The sequence below is a fragment of the Apis cerana genome, linkage group LG2 (assembly GCF_029169275.1).
Source record: "Apis cerana isolate GH-2021 linkage group LG2, AcerK_1.0, whole genome shotgun sequence".
In the NCBI taxonomy this organism is placed as follows: Eukaryota; Metazoa; Arthropoda; class Insecta; order Hymenoptera; family Apidae; genus Apis; species Apis cerana.
The window spans coordinates 4,770,100-4,788,433 of record NC_083853.1 but is presented as its reverse complement, the minus strand read 5'-3'; the positions used below and the strand labels follow the sequence as shown (position 1 = coordinate 4,788,433).

At 29.2% G+C, this 18,334-nt stretch overlaps 1 protein-coding gene and 1 long non-coding RNA gene across 5 annotated transcripts in view; both read left to right on the top strand.

The window, feature by feature from the left end:
• Positions 1-18,334, top strand: part of LOC107996024 (thyroid receptor-interacting protein 11) — a 59,059-nt gene that overhangs the window by 10,064 nt on the left and 30,661 nt on the right. The window contains exon 1 of one of the 4 annotated variants that reach the window (XM_062071862.1): positions 5,286-5,429. The exons of the other annotated variants lie outside the window; for them this stretch is intronic. The gene's annotated coding sequence lies outside the window, so the exon portion shown is untranslated. Of the gene's footprint in view, positions 1-5,285; positions 5,430-18,334 lie in introns of those variants that run through there. 4 annotated transcript variants of the gene reach the window in all.
• Positions 5,280-16,649, top strand: LOC133665709 (uncharacterized). Its single transcript, XR_009828949.1, has 2 exons — positions 5,280-5,422; positions 16,279-16,649. It is a non-coding gene; the product is annotated as an uncharacterized LOC133665709 (long non-coding RNA).

Sequence of the window (18,334 nt, the reverse complement as noted above, 5' to 3'; positions counted from 1 at the left end):
CTATAAATGTAGGTCGAGCGAGCTTTCACTCCGCTTACGTGTCTACCGCTACTCTGTTCGCCTAATTAAGAATTTCGCCAAAAGGTTAGTAGAACGAACCCTTAAATGTTATTTTTATTCCTTAATATTAGAATCACCGCCTACGCTATCTCTTTGAACGTTATTTTAATATCGTTTTTAATAATACCGACTAATATCATGGTGAAATTTCACTCGAAAACAAAATATACGATATCGAATCGCTTCGTTTCTTTTATTTTTAATCGAACGATGGAATCAATAGTTCATTATCGAAAATTTTAGCAAGTCGAACGGAAGATTGCTTTGGTCGAGAGAGTGTTAGCTATCGGGATTAATATCGCTAAAATTCGAAGAAAATCTGATAAAGTGTAAGATAAAGTTATGAAACGTTTGTAAGCAATAATTGTGATAGTAAAAATAAATTGATGATTCAACATACACGAGATCTATTTAAATAATAAATTTATTGATGATTAAATGTTTTGCTGAATAATATTTGTTACACAATTTAAAGATAATGAAATATATATATATTTTTTTTTATTATGAAACGAATAGAGGATTTTTAACGGATTTTCACTTAAACAAATCTAATCTTCGAATAAATTATATAATATTGTTTAAAAAAAAATATCAAAAATAAATTAATTCATAATATAATCTCATTTTACATGATGAATAACCATTTCAACATAATAATAGATAATTCTAATTTTCCATGAATCTTATCAAAATTGTTTCTTACCATGTATAAAATCAGGTTTTCTTCAAATTTTATCGATACGTTTGTTTTAAAAAAATTTAAGAATATTTCAATCGAAATACAATTTTTAGCGCCAATGTTATCCGTTTATCGAACACAAAAAAAATCATGATACATTTTTCACTCTTCCAACTCTTATATTCATTTTCGAATATAAGAATATAAATTATCCAAAATCTTGAAACTCGTCAAACACGAGTTGCATACATACGTTTCTCAACGATTTTTAAAACGTCCAAATGTCTGATATCGCGAATGACGTGTCAGGTTAGATTAGTTTCCAGACCACGAAACTCGTCTCGAGTTGTCAAACAGAGTTCTTCCGTTGAAAAAAAGAAAAAAAAAAAAGGAATTCCTCGTAGGTGGGCCTCGTAGCCACGAAAAGACAGGGGAAAAAATATGGCAGTGACCACGATTCTCCAGTGGGGGAGAAGAAATCGAAAAGAGGGGCAATCCCTCGATTATCATAATGTCACCGGTAATGTACCTTTTCCACTCTGGTTTCCTTCAGCTGCGCCCGCAGCACCCGTTCACATGAGGGCCGATAAAAATGTCCTGTCGTTAACAGTGACGCGTTGTACATTCGTGCACAAACATGTTCAAATGGAAAAGGCGGCTGCCCAGCCTAATTACATTATTCATGACCACGTCTGCGGTGTTTCTCCGTTTAAACGATACGTTTTGTCAGACGAAGAAACGTTTTTTTTCTTTCTTTTTTTTTTTTAAACGAATCTTTATGCACTCCGGAAATTTCGTCGACGCGTCCGCATTCGCGCTGCAAGAACACTGGACTATTTCCTGTTACGATTTCGTGTGACGATTTTAATTCTAAATTTTAAATTTGAATGTGTTATTTATTTTTATTTTTTTTTTATAATGTTACATATGTATAATTAATGAATAATTAATTCGTGGAATGAAATAATTCAGTGAAAAATTTGTAATTATAGGATTTAATGAAAATGTTTTACAAGTGAATGTTTTTTTTGTTAACTAAACATAATAAATATTGCATAATATTTATATAAAGGAAAAATAATGTAATATTTTTAGTGTTTTTATAGAAAATACAAATGTATATATAATTTTTGTAGTCAATATAATAAATGATAAATAATATTTATAAACATTCACATAGAAGAAAAATATTACAAATATTTTCTTAGTATAATAGCGTTTTTGTGGAAAAGTGTATTATATTTTTAAAATGATTATTCATATTTAAATTTAAAAAAAAATAGCACAAATGTATTCTAATAATGATAAGAATTGATACAAATGCATTATTTTTCCTTAAATAAAACATAACATTTAATGTTTTAATATTTGAAAAAACATACAGATTATTTTATTAAACAAATAGAAAATATTATCACTATATCACTTTTCTATCTTCAATTAATCTTCTAGATATATCTATTCTTATCTCTTTATTTGAAGCAATTTGTCAAACTTATAAAAAAATAAATGATATATGTAAATAACTAATATGTGAATTAATAAAATTTCTGAAATCTACAAATTTCTATGAATTTAATTTAGGTGTTAATTAAAGTTTCATAAATTAATATTATATTTGTGAAAAATGAGATAATTATTATAGTTTGTAAAAATATTGTCAAAATATAATATAATTCAATGTATATAATCTTTTTTTATGATAAATTTATGGAATGCATTTGTAAAATTTATTTCGTGGAAGAATATTTTCATACAATTCTTCTCTCGTTCTTCTCGAAGAAGATTTTTTTTTGGATGTTTCGAAAAGAAATATAGATCGTTTACATTTATCAAGATACGATTTGTATTTCATGATTTCATGAAATCACAAATTTTTATTTTTTTCATTGCTGAAAAATATTTTAGTAATTGTGAAATAATGACTTTCACTAATTGCAAATATTTTAAATATCTTAAAATTAAAGGTCTTTAAATATTCATTAGTAGTAATGTTTCTTTAATGTATTAACTAGATAGATAAATTAATCGAACGATCAATCACATATATTTATTAATTTTTATTTTTATGAATTATATCATATGCATAAAATTGGACAAATTGTTTCAAAGAAAGAGAAAGAAATTTTTGATATCTTTTTTAATATAAAAATCAATTTAAATTCTTGATATAATAATGATGCAGGAATAGATTTTTTTCTTGAACGTTGATAAAATAATATATTTTTTTAAATATTCATTCATCGGAAGCATTAATTTGATTATCTAAAAATTTCCTATTTTTTTAATGTATTTATGTTTACATCTTCAAAGAATAACAACAATATGATAAAAATTCAAACTTCTCTTTGTTTTAATTCTTTGCTTGTCAAATGAAAAAGCGTTTGTTCAAGAATTCATTCAATTAAAAAATTAACGAGGTTGTAAGCAAGTAAATTGACTCTTGATACGCTCATTATTCACAATCCCTACTCTCCAGACTAAAGCTCCTGTTTCACGAGCATTCACAAGTAATAAATATTTTCCTATTTTCTCGATATGAACTATTCAGCACTTTAAAACAATTATAAGTTCAATTTTAAAAAATTTCTTTCTTGTTAAATTTATGCTTCAAATTCGAAAAATTCGCTAATAATTGAAACAAGAAATTATCAATCCTATAGCTATTTACTACTTATTATGTATAAAAAAGATATATTTCTTTAATTATTCTTTTTAATCTCAAAAACAACTTCATAAAGCAGATTCTCCTTCTAATTTCTCTAAAATTGTTGCAAAAACGGATCTGTCCTCTTCTCTTATTGCAAAACCTTCAATTAGAAATTAACTCGATTCTTCGTTCTGCCTTTCAGTATTCTTCCGAATATTTATAAATTATCAAGTCGACATCGAAATCAATTCCTAATTTAAAGTGTCAACATTTTCATTATCGTATTGTGCGTACATTTTCACTATCCTACAGTGAATTTGCACACACGGTAACTGAGCAACGGATAGGACAGAGCATATGGCACGATGTCCTCGAGGATCGTCATCATGGTGCATAGAGAGAGCCGTATGCGATCGCTTGCGTGCAAACACGACAGCGTTTACGACACGCTTTGTGCGTGCAGCAATCGTTCGGATGCACTTGCGTTTGTCATCGGTAAGCAGACTAAAGAACTGCATCGTGCGTAGTATGTGCACGTGCGAACTGAATATATTATCGAGTGCATCGACGAACGTATTAGCGATGGACGAAGTGACGATGAATGTAGTAGAATAAGAATATAATAGGAAAGGTGGTGGAAACGACTCTTGATAATTCTTGTACTTTTCAAGGAGAGTGAGAAAATTAATTAATTTTTTCGATGGTAGGAATAATTTATATATGTATCATTTGAGTGTTGAAAAGGATTTTGAATTAACAAATAATCTGTAGGAAATTTTAAAAGAATATAAGCAAAAACGAAGTGCGGTTTGGAATATTTAAAGAATGAAACAATCTTTATTTCAGTTTTATTTTTGCAATTACTTTATAAAAGAAAAAATTAAATTGAATTTAAATTTTTGCTATGAATTTCTTATTTATTTAGCAAGTATGTATCTATTTCTGTAATTTTAAGGATATGATAGCAGGATCAGCAATTATTCATGATAGAACTATTTATAATAAAGTGAATCAGTAAAATTATAAGTTTATAATTATAGTAGTTATAATCAAGCGATTTAACATGATGAAAATTAAATTTCCTTTAAATAGAATTTATTTCTGCATCATGCATCATGCAATTATTATTAATAAAAGATATTTTTATTTCTAGAGATTCTTATTCTCTATTCAACAACTTTTTTTTAAAGGAAGCAAAAATCCATTATCGATTATATTTCAAGAAACCCGTGACTTAAGGGCAGGAACGAATCTATATGATAAAATTAATCCAAAAAAGAGCTAAAAAAACCTTAAATATCTGGAATATCAAAACAATCGATCGATGCTATATATAATTTACAATTTTAAACAAACGATATTCCTTTTTCCCTTTCTTTCATCCACTATCTTCACCTATAAATACTTGAAGAAAATGGACTCACTCGAATGCGAGTTCACAACAGTAAAGTTCGACTGTTACAGCACACACTGGTGCATATACCTTCTTCTACCTGCACTTCTTTTCGTTTCTCTCCTCTCAACTCGTTTTTCGTAATGCATTTTTCGTTTACACAGGCCCGACTGCGCTCAGGTGTACGCTAGGTGCGCGCGCGCTCACCCCCGTACCTGTATAGGTGTGGAAACACGAATCAGCCTTATACTTACACCAGCTCGCATCACGTATACACCGCGTATATCTTTGATATCTGCGTTCGCTTGCTGTGGCGCGAGCGTTTGTGTGTCAGCAGTAGAACGTGGCCTCTTGGTGCGTGTGCCCTCCTCTCCACGAGGAGGGTTGCTAGGTGGTAGGAGGTGGAGTAGCCGCGAACGCACAGTCGCTTCTCGACGGTTGGACGGTGAACGTGGCCGGATCGTCCAGCACGTGACGGCTATCCTACTCGGCCGTGAGCGTCTACGCGGCTGCAACCTTTTTTTTTTCCCCCCCACGTTTCACCCCGGATATTCGTGTGTTGTTCCAGTGGGAAGGAAACATTTAGGGGTGGCTACGTTCCTTATAATTCACCGATGGATGAGTACGAATTGCGCAAGTAAGAGGTCTCTCTCTCTCTCTTTTTTTTATTCTTCGTTTTTCTTCTTTTATTATTTTTAAAATAGGCACCCGATGGAAGAATTCTGTTTCGGATAAATTTTAGAATTTGCAGGTTGGTGTTAAAGATTTCGATTTAAATAAGAAAGTTGATCGTGTTGGAATAGACGGCCGAATGGAATGGAAATGTTTTAAGTGTTAAAGTCGTGACTTATCTATTTGACGAAGGATTTCCCCACTAACCCGTGGATCTGGAGCGTGAATACGAATGTGTGTATCGCGTGTACGTGCACGCACGGTGGAAACCGAGATAAGCGTTATTTCCATCGAGCCTATTAAAAAAAATCGAATCGAAACACATCGTGACAGGATTAATATCGCGTCGAGCTACTGGTGTGTATTAATAATATTTGTTACGATGAGAATCGCGTTACAATGTTACATATCGTTGATTCCTGGTAAGTTTAACTAGCTGTAAAACGAATGCGACACACGAGACTGTGAGACGGTTGCCAACCAGTGTATTACGTTTCCTCGGACTATGTCTCTGGGACAACATTTACTCTTTCGACTCGTGATGATGTAGTGTTTCTTTGAAACTTGCTTCGAACAATATTTAAATCTAATCGGAACGTGCTGCAGCGCTAATGATCATTTTTCACGATCAACTTTGTTCGTAATAGAGATTAGCTATTCGGGTGAGTTGGGTGGCGCAAAGGATGCGCAACAAGTTTCCAATGGGGTACAATTTAACTTGGTCTAGTTTAAATCGAGAAACATTTTCCGGTTAAAAATCGCTTAACTCGTTAACTCTTTGATTCGTTTTTAATGCTTTTCGATCGTTGCAAGTTTTTCAAAACGATGCAAAAATATAATAAAAATTAGAATTTTTATTCGAGATAAGTTCCATCGGGAAATTTTCATTAATCCAGTTATGGATTATCGTTACGTGACACGTTTACTTTCAGTTTATAATTCCTTCTGAATTTTTCGAAAATCAAATTACGATTTTTCCTCGCAATTCTCTTAACGTGTCTCTCTTACGAAAAATCCTTCGTAATAATAAGTTGAAACTATAGACAATTGCCGTGTTATTTGCACGAATGCAAATCATGTCTGTAGACGGCGACATTTTTCATAGGGTTTACTGTTTCTCGGTGTCTGAAAATGGCTGTTGCAAACGACTCGCGGCCCATTTGCCGAGGACGATGCTCGCCACGTGTAACAATTCGCTGTTGAGAATATTATGGAGTCGGTCTGCGCAAATAAGCCTACGAAATAATTTTCCACAAACGCATTTCGAAACGTGAATAGCGCCGCGTCGGGCAAAGATTTCCAGTTTTTAATTGCGCAATTATGTCATCGATTTATATCTTGAAAATATGAATCTATTGTTAGTGTAATTATAGTATTATAGTTTTGTTTTTGTGATAAATTGTTGTAAAATCGAATATAAATTATGCAATAATTTGAAAAAGAAAATGTAGATAAATTAACGTAAACTTGTATTTTAAAGAGGCTAACATATTTAGAGAAGAAATTGGAAAAAAAAAGTTATAACAATTGATTTTACGATTTATTTTTATACATTTTTTAGGCGAAAATTTATTAGTATCTATCCTACTAAACCGTTTAACTTTTTTTTGGAAATTTTGGAAATTTTTGAAACGATTGATTATCTTTAGAAAGTTATTCAAAATAAATAAAAATGAATTTTCCAATTACATTTATGTAATAATACGCGTTAATCGAAGTTCCAATCGAAGGAGAAGAACTCTCATAGATTAATTCCGGAGAAAAGTAAATTTCAAATAAAAGATATTTGATGTCATTAACAAATTAAATCTTAATTCGTTAAAATATTTATACAATAATGATATTTTTAATATTTTAAATATTAATCTAGTCTAGAATTTTCAAATATATTGAAATATACATATTAGTTTTAGTTAAAATAACTTCAAACCGAATAAGTAAAAAAAAAAAAAAAATGAAACACGAGTACGCTATCGGTAGATAATAGGCGAAGGACGAATTTACCTGATTACTTAACGAAACTGTCGAACGATTAGCCATATATACATGTATACCATCATCTTCGTTGTAAAAGTATATTAGTTGTGTCGCGTGATAAAATTCGCGGTGCATGCTTATCTGAGCGCCATAATGCTTAACGTGCATCAATACGCGCGAAATTTTATATTTTTAACGTGCTCTTTTTTTTTTCAAACAATGGCGTACAAATGAAATTTTAACAAAGTTGGAAGAGATTTGATAAGATCGTAAAAAGAAGAAGAATTAAAATACTAATAGAACTGGATTATGAATTGATACAAAGTAAAATGAACTTTAATCATTTTATGTCATACGTGATATTTTATAATGTATTCATTTTAAAATATGCAAAATATCTCAAGAATTGATTTTTTGATGCAATTATCACGCTGTAATGCGTTGATTTTTCATCGGAATAAATTAGATTATATTTAATAAATAAATGTAATGCAATCTTTATAATTTGTAGAATTCAGAATAATTCGATCTTTATAAGTTGAAGTAGATGAAACTTTTATCACAATTTTTATAATCACTATCACTATTTCTACATTTTGAAGTAAATATATATCGCGATCTGTTAATATCTAGACATTCGATAAATTTTTCTTTCTTTCTAGCTCTTCGCAGTTGGAAAAATATTAATCATTATATAAATTTTTTTTTAAAATAGAAATATTACTTAAATAAATATTAAATATAATGATAAAATATATTTATTTACTAAATCGTCTGATTTATATTGGATATGTATTCTATCATTTAATTCCTATTTAATAATTTATAATTTAGAAAATTCATTTAAATAAATTATACTTGATGAAACGAATAAAATAATATTATATATGATAATACAATTTATTTAGATTCAGTAGAAACGCAATTTTTATTTGCACAATAAAACTCGTTTTAAAAATGTACATTCTTGTTTAACGGGATTAAAAAGATGATTTAGAAAAACCTTTATGACAATGCTATGTGACAATGTAAAACACATTCTAGTGATTTGAAATATATATAGATAAATAGATTCTTGATTGACGATAATTAACACAACGATGGAAAATAGAACCATCGGCGTACTCGATACGAGAACGATATAATATTTTCAGCCATCGCTACGCTTCTATACCTGAGGTTAACAATGAGATTGCGTATCGTACGATCAACAGATTAATGTATAGCCTAATTTATCAAAGTTCTATATAGGCAGTACATTATTTCAATTGTGTCTCGATATAGTTAGTTTTTTATCGCGTAAGACTTATAGCGTTTTCGTTATCACACAATGGAGAAATAACACTTGCTATGGAAAATTAACATTTGCCAGAAAGAAACTGACGTGCTGCATAAATGCAACTATATTGAAAAATTTTATTTAATAATTCTTGATTAATAAAGAAAAAAAGAAAAAGAAAAGATTAATAAACATGTATTTAACATTTTTAAAGTTGGAATCGTACAAAAAATATATTAATTATGAAATAGTTACACGTACAGTTACGTGTATTACTTGAACGGCTAATTAAATCGATCCTTGTACTTTAACCTTAGAGACAGTAGCTCTGAATCCATGGTAACGTGCAATTGCACCTGTGTTCGTGGTTTGCTTATCTATTTCTTGCATGTCACGTTTCATATATGTTGCGCTTTTGCAAAGTGATGAAACGTTACTGAAGTCCGCTAAAAATTAAACATATCCCCAACTTTTAGGTCTTTAACAGCCGTATCTTTGTATATTGCAAAATCGTTTATTTAATTTTAGTTTGATTCTTTTTTTTTTTAATCTTTTAAAAATTAAACGAAATTAATTTATTGAATAGTTTTTATGCAGAGATGTTCAAGATAGCGTATTATCGTGAAGATGTTTATCGATGAGAAATTTCTTCCGTCAACAAGAATTTTTCTAAACGAGCATTCGAGGAAAGGAAAAATTTGCTCGAAGACTTGTGTATCGTGAAAATAAAAATACTTGCAAAAGTGCACGCGTCATCGAGGCCTGTGTTCACCGATCGAGTTACGCAATATGAGTTTTCAGAACTACAGTATTCATTTTTTTTTTTTTCGTTATGTTTCGATGATGGAAAAAAAAACTTGCGCGAATTTACTTTGCTTGAACAGAACGCATGTATTTTCTATATAAATTCATTCTCGATAGAAAATTATTTTAAGAATTAAAATAATTCGAAAAGAGAAAATGGAATAAAAATTCACAATAATACAATATAAAAATTTTTTGAATTATTCGTAATATCGTGTATTCTTTAACTTTTACTCGAAGAAAAAAATACTTAATTTCTCGTTAATTCTATTTACGATTTCTCTTCTCATTTTTTGAAAATTACTCGAAATTAAAAGCAGCGATAATATCTCGAAAATATAGCTATTTAGTCGAAATAATTTCAACTCGATTCTACTTTTGTTAAATTATTATTAAATAATTCAATTGTTTCAAAATTCTACAATTTTTTAAAGTAACTCTTTTTTTTTTCGAAAGAATTCATCGATTAAATCGTATTTTTTGCTGAGTCAATATTTCCAACATCTTATGCTCTATTTTTTCATATTTAAACTTTTTTTACGTTTCAAATATCCTTTGTTCGGATTTTTATTATAAATTTCGTTCAATATATATGATTCGTAGTAAATTCTTCTTTCGTAATCCATTTGAAACGAACATTCTTTTATTACTCTATCTCTCCAATAAGTTATTTGTCAAGCTTAACTTCAATAAATTCAATTTTAAAAAACCAATATACCATTAATCTTCTTTTCGGATCTCGAATTCATCAATCTATTTTATAACAATTAACGTAGTACGAAAATTTAAGTCCATTATTTGTCCATTGAATTAAATCTCTGTGAAGGAACAACACTTCACATGCACCAACTTAATTCAAATTTCTTGATACATTATCGCTGTTTGAAATACTTCACTTCGTACAAACGAATCGGCGAAAAAGAAGCAAACCATTCAATATATATACTTCGAATGAAAAATGAGCATCGAGCGATTGCTCGTGAAAAAAGGAAAAAAAAAAAAGAAGAAGAAGAAGGGGGGAAAAATGAAAAACGAAATGGTAAAAATATCCGCGAAGGTGCAAGCGTAATCAAGGTCCCCGTCCACCGATCCAGTTGCGCAATAAAACGTGTCACGTGATTATCGTGCTCTCAGGTAGTTCCAAGGAGGCACACGGCAACGTAACGAGACTTCTTACCGAGATTCGCAGATTTGGAATAACGATAAGTGATAGATCACGGATAGAATTCAGTCTAATCTTTTCCGCTTCTTTAATTCAAAAAGCCACGATGCATCGGCGACGTGTCTCGACTTTACGTAAGTAACCGTTGACAACCGCGTCCAAAGTTCAGGCTTATGATAGTGGAAAAGGGGCATTCGAGAAACATGTCTTGAGAAATTTCTGTACGTCGTTTTTCGAGTATTCTGAAGGATTTTAAGGAGAATTTCGAGGAGTGTGACACGAGGATTGATGAGAAATTAGGATACCATCGAATGCTTTTGAAAAATCTTTTAACCGGAAGAGACACTTGTTCATATTTCTACGTCTGGCTTTGCATTAAAATCATTTGTAAAGAGAACTTTCGTACTTTGGAATTTTGTGAAAAAATGGAATTTTGTTTTTTTTTTATTTTTACACGAACTGAATAATTAAAATAAATAATATCAATGCAGAGAACTTCTTTATCTACGAAGAGGGAGACGGGCAATTATAATTTTTTGTGTATTTAAATAATTGTTAATACTTTGCTTTATGGATTTTGCTAAATGTATTAAATACCGATAATGTAATATTTTAATAAAAAAGAACTTTTTTATTAAGTAATAAAATAGTGTTAGTTGATAATTAGGCAAAAAATGATAAATGCTATAAATATATTATAAAATAATTAATTCTTGATTTTTCAATAGATATTACTTTCCTTTGTAATAAAAGAAATGTGTGATATGCGAATCTTTGAAAAATTAAATCTTAATTTTCGATACTGTATAAGAAAATCAGTTCGCATTATTTCTTCAGCCATTTATGATTTTGTATCTTTGGAGAATTTCTAGATAATTTCTTAAAATGCGACAAATAAACGTTAACTCATAAATGATTTTATATAATATATATCTCCATAAAAATGAACTTTCTTTTTTGTGAAAATTTTCACCTAAAATGAAAATACATATAAAATTTACATCAATTGACTTTTAAAATATAGATATTAGGAATCATAATACATATTAAATAAAAAGAATGAATATTTTCTATTTTATTTAATATCAAATTTAAAGTGCCATTCATCAAAACATAAATAATATCTATATTTTTAGTCACATATTACAATATTTCTCTATCTTCAAATCTTTTTACGTAACATTCCAATCATAAAATTACACCCTAAATTTAAAAATGAATCATAAACTTTAAATACGACTTCTATAGAAACCATTTTCAAATAAGAATCTCACCGAACGAAGTAGAGCACGTCGAACTTTCAGAAAACACGTTCAATCGTTCATTCGTGTGGGATGAAATTGTTAAGACAAATAAATTCGTTAAATTTATCCCGGTTAAAAATTTTCACCGATACATGTGTAGCACACCCAACGGAGCATACGTGCATGTATTCTGGTTGTTTCGATGCTCGAACGTCCTCGAACGTCAGAGCATGGGGGAGAGACTTAGGCGTGAATTGGAACGCACAACCCATGGAATGCTGTAAACTCGAGTAAATTAACATCGACGTGTTTTCACTTAACGAAAGAAAGAAGAAGAGAGAAAGAGGAGAAGCGGCGAGAAAGAGTAAAAAGAAAATTGAAATTAAGATAAAGAGGGAAGAGAAATGGAGAGAAAAAAAAGTTTGAGTTATTTGTTTCGAGCACTACTGACAACTGTTTCGTCTCGCAACATCAACGTCGGCGAGTTAAATGAGAAGTGACGGAATATACGATTTTTCAATTGTTTTTATCCCTGAAGATAATGCGCCATTACGTGAATTTAATCTTGAAATGGAATCAAAATCATCGTTGCATTCGTCAGTGTAATATGCAGAATAGAAAATTAAAAGATATTAAATGTGATCGATATTTTGTAAATGAAATTTCTTTATTTGTGAAAGAATATGTAAGTTGGTTGATGATTGCAATTTTTTCAGTTTCATCTGAAAAAAAAAGAATTAAAAAGTTGTGTCAATTGATTTTCATACTTTGTCATGCTGTAATAACGGAATAATGTAATGGTATAATATAGTGATAAAGTGATAAAAGTGATTTTTCTCATGGAGAAAAAGAAAATGCAAAATATTAAACATTTTATTACTTGAAACTTTATTCTCTAAAACAAATTATCGTTAGAAGAAAAGTGATACGAGTGATTTTAAAATTGCAAATTTTGAATTCAAAATTTTGGAAACATTTTATTAATATTCCAACATCAAAATCAAACTATTAATTTTCTGTTTAAAATTCTATTATATTAATCTCTTTCTATTCATATTTCTGAGAATTTAGAGAATACAAACAGCATACATCGATAATATAATTACAGAATTAAAAATTATATGTGATCCAGAAATAAAAGTAAATTTACAAGGATCTAAAAGTTAAAACTCGGGATAAACATCCAAGTCGAAGTAAGTGAAATGAAGGCAAGTAGGGGTTATGATTTCACGGTAGCAAAACGGAGAATGGGATTACCAGTGTACCACGAACCGCAAATGCGGCCTTTCCCGCTCGATGTACTCGCGTGCCCCGATTTTTAGCCACGGCCTGATTTGCTCGTCGATGGGCAAAGATCGATAGGCAACCGTGTATAATTGATATTGGAGAAAGTAAAGGTAGACCCGTGTGTATTACCGTTTTTCACCCCTTGTGAAACGTCACGTTGGGCAGAACGCTGTGATATGAAATAGAGATCTATACTCGGTATCGATCTTGCGCAATTCGACCAATATTATATTGGCGATATTTTTTTCTTTTTTTTTTATAAATAGCCGTTATGAGTTTAGTATGTTAGTTACGAGTTTACTATGTTAATAGTTTTTCTTGCGTAACATGTTTACAGTAGAACGAAGGAAGCTCTGTTTTTGAAGTGAATTTTATGATCTGCTTGGTCAAAGTTATATTATGTTATATGTAAAAGTTATTGATAAAAATTAAGAAACAAATTAAATATTTGCAAATTGTTTTTGCTTGCTCTTTATACAAGCACTTATTCGAACTTGCAAGCATAAGAAATTTATTGTTTATCGATGTATAAATAAACTGTTTTTCAAAAGATCAAAAATATAAATATATAAATATATTCGAATATATGAATTTATTTCTTAATTTTATCGGTAAATGTACATTCGTCTCTTGATATTATACTTGATACTGATTCAAATATCTAAATTTTTGCGTGATTATAAATAGATAAATAGATAATTTTATCTCAATGATATAGTTAATTAATATATATTTGGTAATTATAGAAAGAAGAATATGAAATCTATTGATATTGATAGATATAATAGTTAAGATACACGATCAAAACTAAAACAGAATAATATTGTTATCGATATTCGTATTCTCCATCGGATAATCTTTTCTATCAAGTAAGTAAATAATTCTTACCATTGTTGAGAAACCATTGTTCCCTTAGAAAAAAAATTTTGTAAGTATCCATTTTCCATCGAACGAACTTTAACATTGATTAATATTTTTTCGTCAATTCATCGAAACAAATACAGTATCTACTTTCGAATAAAGGTCTTATATATACCCTCTCTTTGTGCCATTCTCTCGTTTCAAACCGATTATACACGTAACAATCGTAAATTATCGGTGACCGTAATGGCACTAGTCGCAATTCTCTGCTCGTTGAATCAATCTCTCGGCAATCGATTCAACTTTGACAAGCGTTTTAAACTGTACCAAGGTATTTGCAATATCGCGAATTACCTGGATATCGTGAAGGGAGGCGCGTTGGGATTGAGTTGCGCGCAAGTTGGCAAAGTTGAGAATTTCCTTGTTACACCTATTGCACAGGAGGGCAATAACTTATTATTATGTTATTTCGTTGACATAATAATTAACCACCGGCTTGGTTAATTGGTTAAAATATCGTAAAGGAATCCGTCTTGAAAATGGATCGATCATTTCTTCGTTATTGCCCTATAATTTTGAATTTTGGACTTGATGATTCATTTTTTAAAAATCATATTAATTTAATAACAAAATAATAAGAAACTTTATCTTATATACGAGATCTTGTTCAAATTTTATAGTTTATATTAATAATTATATTCATTTTTTGCGAATTTTGAATTAAATATAGGGTTGTTTCTTGCATGCTTATATATAAGTCAAAAATAATGAAAATATTTTCGTTTTTGAGAAAAATTTGTTTGAATATTTAGCGCGTAATTGTTTACAACTGATTTTCGAAAAATTACAAAAAAAGTTATTATTTGTCCAAAACTTTACTCAAATTAATAATTTATATTAATAATTTTAATAAAATATAATTTTCGAAACACTTGAAATAGAAATCTATTTTAAAGTTCAAAGAAAAATAGATATTTTTCTAAAATCTCTTAACAATTGTTCCATTGTAATTAGATTTTCACGTCAGAAACTTTTCCAGCCGCGGCGATTGGAATTTTCATGAACTTTTAAAAATTTTTATCGGTAAATAGAAGTTTTCTCATGCATGTAGGCAAACAGTTCACGACGTTAAAGATCCGATTTTCCATTAATGGGGACAAGCGTAGAAGCATTGAATATCTGACACAATTTCCGGCGTGCATATTTTATTTATGTTTAAATACATAATCCGCAACGCTATCGACAGCCATTCGATAATAAAAATTTGCATCGCTATCGAACTGTTGGACAATAAAAATTCATTCGCGAATGATATATCATTATCTATGAAATTTTTCGATATATTCTAAAACCAATAAATCTTGGAAATATTTATTTGGTAATGAAAAACGTACATGATATTAATAATAAATTACGGATGAAGAATATCTTAACGAGATTGATAAAAAATTTAAAAAGATTCTAATGATTCTGAAAATTAGAATGAATATATAAAATTATTTTTAGAGTGAGTAGTTTAATTTTATATTATTGTAGATGAGAGGAAGATGGGATGTTGCAGATATAAAGCTATCTCGCTTTAATGAAAAATTAATAATCATAACTCAAAAAATAAGCTTTAACAAATATTTTTTCCAATTCTAATATTTATTGTTATAGTTTTTAAAATTATTCTTTAAATTACCTAACTTATTCTAAACGAATTATCTTATATATTAACTGATGAAAAACGTTTTAATTATGCAAAAAGACAAAAAAAGCAAAAACTGAAAAATTAAAAGATTTTTGAAAGCTCGTTTTTTCCCCCACATGATCTAAAAAGTAATAATTAAAAAAAGGAAATAAAAAAACGAATCAAATATTCAATGAAATTGAATATTTAAATTTCTTGGATAGTTCGAGCACGTTTCATTACAGGAAAGTATCAATAGCTGCATTTTTCATACGTCTTGTTTAGAATATTAAACGATAATAAAGAGGGAGTAACTTAATTTAACGTATATTGTTTGCGAATATAGCAAAATACTTTAGTGGAAATAAAAATATAGAATTAATTTAATGTTTAATTACAATAACTATCATAAACTGTAATTGTCGCTAACATAAATATTTACGCTCTAATATTTTTCTAATTTTTTTTATTATATTTATTATTATTTATTTTTTTTATTTATGAGAAGATTATGGAATATTTCATTTTTTTTCAGAGCCAAAGATCAAGAACAGCACGAGTAATAGGTTTCCCTGTCTTAGTACGCTATTACATCGATAATATATATTTAGATGAGTTTTTTACATGAAAAGTAAATTTCTATTTTATAAATATATTTGTATGGAGAAAAAGAATAAAAATAACCTGTTCAATCGTTCGTAATAATCATAAATAAAAATTTCATATATAATATTTTTAAAATGAAGAACTTGCATGTAAAAAATTAAAGAGATTAAATGCTTTTTAATATTTTTAGAAAAAATGCGATTAATACGGGACAATTATTTATAAATCAGTGGTATTCTCAATAATTAAAAAATGTAACAATTGTACGTGAAAGAAAATTAAACTTATATATATATATAATTATTACATGAATTCACACTATAAGCAAATAAAATTGGATATTTAATCTTTGTTCGATGAATCATCACGAAGATTCATTTTAAATAATTAATATTTTATTTTTTCTCTTTTATAGAAATTCCTCCATTTCCGTTAAAAAAATTCGCCAAGAAATTGAATCAAAGATTAATAAAAGGAAAATTTCAGTATTAATTCAAAAACTTTCATCTCGTCATTGAATGTTCGTTAAATAGGCCGTTTACCCTGACGGACGTTTACCGTTTCTTACGTAAACTTCAACCACTTAATATTTCATCACATTGATGGAACTAACGCTAACACGTTCTCGATATACTACCAGTTTGCCCTCTTTTTCACTGAAAACCGTTCGCCCACCTCACCGGTGTGAATTTCCAACTCCGTCCCTCTCATTGTTTAAGGTTTTACAAATTCCATGAACTGGATGCGGAGTTTCTTTAAGGTGTTTCACACATCCCGATGTGTGTTTTCGGTGCTATTATTTGCCCAAGAATTACGAAACGAGGAGAGACACTCGCGCCTCTTCGGACGAGGAGGTGGAGGAACCTGGTGAATCTCGAACCGTGTAGGTGAGGAATCCTACTTGGGACCATTCGACGTTGATGTCGACTTTCTTTCGTTTCTTTTTTTTTTTCGCGACATCGGTCGATGTACGAGATTTTTCCGTTCGCATTACGTGACGTGAAACACAATGGCCACGTGTCGAATGAATAATATATTTTCTGAAACGATATACATCCTTTTTTTTTTCTTCTTTTCCATTTCTCAATGCGTCATACGAAGGATATGTTCCGTTTGCAGGCACAGATGTACGTACAGTCGGTGGAAGAAATCTTTGTACATGGGGGAGGAAAAAAAGATCGATAACGCAACGATCGAAAATGGTGAAAGATATAAAAGGAATTTTTTGATAGAATGTTATTTTAAAAGAATGAAATGAACTTTAAATATAATTTTGGAATATATCTCTAATATTTTCAATTCTTATAAAAATATAAAAGCATTTCAAATGAAAATTCGAACTTTAGCGAACTTTATTAAGAGATACAATGGTTTTTTCTATATTTATTTTATAATAATTTACAAAAAATAGCATATTTTTAATTATATTATTTTTGTTTTATACAGGAAACTTTTACTTTAAAAATTAACTTTGTCTCTTCGAAAAGATTTTGCATTGAAAATAAATGATGTATAATAAATATATATATATATAAACTTTTATTAAAATCAAAAGTAGGCAAATTTTCTTGTAAAATAATGACTTTCGTGACTGTACATTTGATGAAGCAGAAACGGAGATTATTTATAGTGAAGGAAAAAGGAATAAATATTTGCTGATAAATGTAAAGGAGAATGATAAGATGAAATGAATTGATTCGTTGTTAGTGATCGGAATATAGATATTTTAAAGAGATTAAGATATTATATTATCTCGGGGATTAGATATTATATTATCTGTGTGTATAAAAAAAAAATCTAAAGTGTAGAATTTTATTACGAGGCAAGAAATAATTGGAATGCTGACATCATTAACATTTCATGAAACGTGAGGGTTATTGAAATATCACTTTATTAGTATCAAATATAGAATTTTAGAATCAAGTAAAAAATAAAATTATTAGAATGCTGACATTATTGAGATATTGAGAACTACTTAATTAATA